The 3,509-nt window shown below is 45.5% G+C and overlaps 1 protein-coding gene across 1 annotated transcript in view; it reads right to left on the bottom strand.

The window, feature by feature from the left end:
* Window positions 1-3,509, bottom strand: part of ADCY5 (adenylate cyclase 5) — a 412,412-nt gene that overhangs the window by 64,881 nt on the left and 344,022 nt on the right. The gene's annotated exons all lie outside the window — the stretch shown is intronic.

The raw sequence follows: 3,509 nt of genomic DNA, 5'->3' as shown, positions 1-3,509 counted from the left end.
CTCCTCCTCTCTACCCCTTCCCTCCTGTGCTACAAAACTCTCTGCTGGTCACTACGTTTTTAATTTTTTTTCCTTTTTGCTGTGAACCAGCCAAAATTGCGGAGCCTGTCATTTTTCACAGAGCCCATACAAATTCACGGTTTCTGCAAAAATTGCACAATTGTGAATTCGGTAGGTCCCTACTAATAAATCTTTTCACCCACTCTGACTTGATGGCAACAAAATACTGAGTCACCTTAAAGAGCATGTAGAACAGAAGTTCCCAAACTGTGGGTTGAGACCCCACATGGGCTCACAACATTAGCGGATGGTGTTGTGATAAATGTGCCCCCTGAGATTTCTGCACCCACAGTGGGGTGCAGGGCCGCAGCCAAGCTGGACCATCTCTGGGCAGGAGCCATCTCTGTGGTCCAGCGGGTGGGACCCATTGTAGGAGGGAGTGCTGCACCACCATGGCCACCAAAGTGAGGCACGGCAGCTGTGGCAGTGCTGAGTTGTGCCCAACCTGCTGCCAGGTAAGCAGGGGACATCTCAGCTTGGCAGCCATGGTGGTGCAGTGCTCCCTCCCTCCCACACCGGGTCCTGCCCACTGGGTCAAGGAGCTCCCCAGGAAGAGGGCAGCAGGATGGGAAGCCCCAGGCCTGCAGCAGGCAGCCCACATCCTCTCCCGCCCATGGGCTCTGCTTCGGAAGCACTGCCCGTGGGCGAGGGAGGAAGCCAGGCTCTGGGTGCAGCAGCCTCTGCCTTCTATGGGTGGCAGCTGGGGCTTGGGTGCTGCTGGGATAGGCAGGGGGCTGTGGGTTGGGAGTGAGGGGCCATGCTGAGGAAGTTTGGGAAGCACTAATGTAGAAACTGGGTAGGTATCTCAGGGGGGCATTTTGTCTAAAACATGTTCCAACTATATAGTTGGCTCAATGAAAAAGTTATTACCAAACAAGCTTGGTGTTAGGTGCCAATCTGTGGTTTTAGGTTGAGAGGCTCTGCTGGGAACGTCTTGCAACATGAAGCAGTGCATTTACTCTTGAAAGGACAAACAGAGGGGTAGTAGAACAGAAACCAGGTTTTAATTCTGGTTGTGGCACTGCTTTCCTCTGAAGTTCTGAGCAGATCACTTCCTCCATTTCAGTTTCCCAAGGGTTGTTTCCCACAGGAGACATAAGGAATACTTAAAGCTTGCCAAGTACTTCACTGTACATGGGTGGATTTAGAGTTTTGAAAGGAGGGGGTGCAGGTGGTAAGGTGTACCATTACATACAAAACCCCCCACATATTTAACTATAAAAATAATTTAAAATAAACTGGAAGCTTTACCGATGTGCTAGGGCCTAGGGCTATATTCTTCAGTTTAACGAGCAAAAATAAATATAACATCAATGGAATGAGTTAAAAAAACAAATCTGGAAGACTGTGAAATAGGTGCTTCTTCACCAGGAGCAGCTAACAAACAGCAGAACAGTAGAAGAAAGGCTAGCTTAATTAGTATAGCATCAAGACCATTAAAAGGGGGGGGGTTCATTAACACCATGGAATGAGGAGTTTAGAAGGGATTAGGTAGATTATACTGAGCAATGAAGTCAGGTGACTCCCTGAGCCCTGCCTGAGTAGAAATGCTGCTGCCACTGCGAGGCAGGTGGCTTTTAACTTTCAGTGGAGTAGGAATCAAAGGCACCCATGCACCACACTCCCTTGGATTTGCCCCCATCACTGTATAAGTGATAGGAATAACAATACTGCACAGTGTGATGAAAGGCATTTTCTCCTTTTCAACATCAAGTGTAACTTAGGTCTCTGACCAAACCTTCTCTGATATCTCAGGAGCACTTGCTTTGGCAGTAGGAGATAACTTTGAAATCTGATTCTGGTCTACGCTTCGGGTGTGCCTGATTAAAGACCTCACTCATCTCATCACCACTAAATAAAGAAGCACCTAGTGTAGCAAAGCAAGAGAATAGTACTCTGAGTTGTCTCCTTTGAATGTGTTTTTTAACTAATGCAAAGAATTGCTTTTTTTCCCCATACAGGATTTTCTCTGACCTTTCTTGAGCACCTGTTCTAACAGACCTGCAAGTGACTTGAGCAAGGTCAGATCCAGAAGCCTTTATTCAGGCATGGACTGCAAAAGAAGGTATATTCAGCAGAGCCTGCATGTAGGCTTAAAAAAAAGCCAAAAGGGTAGCAGTTCCCATAAACTTCTGTGGAGACAGGCAAACCCTGAAAAGCTTGGGAGTTCAGCTGGAACACTTATCCAAAAATGTGGCTGCTTATTCGCTTGTACAATTGACTTCTTTCTCAGTAGATTTCCTAGCCAAGTAGAACCAGCAGAACAGGCTAAAATAGTTGGTTGATTATCTTGGATCTCGCAGCTGGTTAAAACCACAAAAGTGCTCAAATATCAGAACAACTTAAAGAACAAACCGCATTTTTTTCCTCAATCTCACTGAGTCTGGTTCAACTTAAGTTTTGAATAATAACGTAGAGGTTGGTCCCTATTTCTCGCCATAAATTCCCTTGTCCTTAGTAGTTTGTGGTTGCCTATGCCTTCACTACAGTAGCTGCTGACCTCACAAAACTTCTACTGTAGCCACGGTAACCAGAGAGTTAAACTGTTGTGCTTCACTGAAAAAAAAAAAGAAGAAATAAAAGCATTATGTAATAAACGGGGGAAAGCTGCCAGATTGGCATTCATGGGAAATGAAGATATCTACCTAGGGCGGAGAGAGAGTCACAGAGGAAATGCTCTCCAACACAACACTGGAGAGCGCTGAATGGGGAGGGGTTATGCCCAACGTGAGGGACCCTGTACTGCCATGCGAGCGGACAGTTCTTGTCCTTGTATCTGTTGGACTGCTGGAAATCCCGACATCGGTGCTGACTGGCAGGTGGTTGCAGCGGACATCTTTAATAGCTGTTGGAAAGGAACTACTCATGGTCGTTAAAGCCTGAGGCCGCATTTGAGGGCTCCAATGCACTAGGGTAATACCGAGGAACTACTTTAGACCCTGTACCCTCGGCCACAAAAGTGCTACTCTCAGCTCTGTTGCAAAATGTAAAGGAAATTGTATGCCATCGTCAAACAGACAGCATGGGGTGGCAGGTTTTGACAGCTAAAGCCACGAAAGTCAAGTGGGGAGAAAACAAACCTCGTGACTATCACTTTTGCTCCTTACCTGCATTAAACTAGCAGCTTTCAATCTATGAGAGCTGGAAAAGTGAACACGTTGTGCCCCATGAACTCCACATTAGCAATCATTAGAGGAACACTGGATAACCTCCAAGAGAGCTGGATTTTCTAAAAATACACAAGTATGCTGTGACACTTATTGTTTCAAGAAAGAAAAGTCATGGCACTTCTTGGTTTTTCTATCTGCATAATCATTTGTGGGGCTCTGGATGCATTCATTCCTTTTTGTTATGGAATTGATATATCATCTGATGCCAGAACCACAGACTAGCAATTTACAGCCAAATATATATATATATATATATATATATATATATATATAGCTCCA

Source organism: Gavialis gangeticus, unplaced genomic scaffold (assembly GCF_001723915.1).
Source record: "Gavialis gangeticus isolate Ggan-Ray unplaced genomic scaffold, GavGan_comp1, whole genome shotgun sequence".
NCBI lineage: Eukaryota > Metazoa > Chordata > Crocodylia > Gavialidae > Gavialis > Gavialis gangeticus.
The sequence above is the reverse complement of the archived record's forward strand: the minus strand, read 5'-3'. Positions and strand labels throughout refer to the sequence as shown.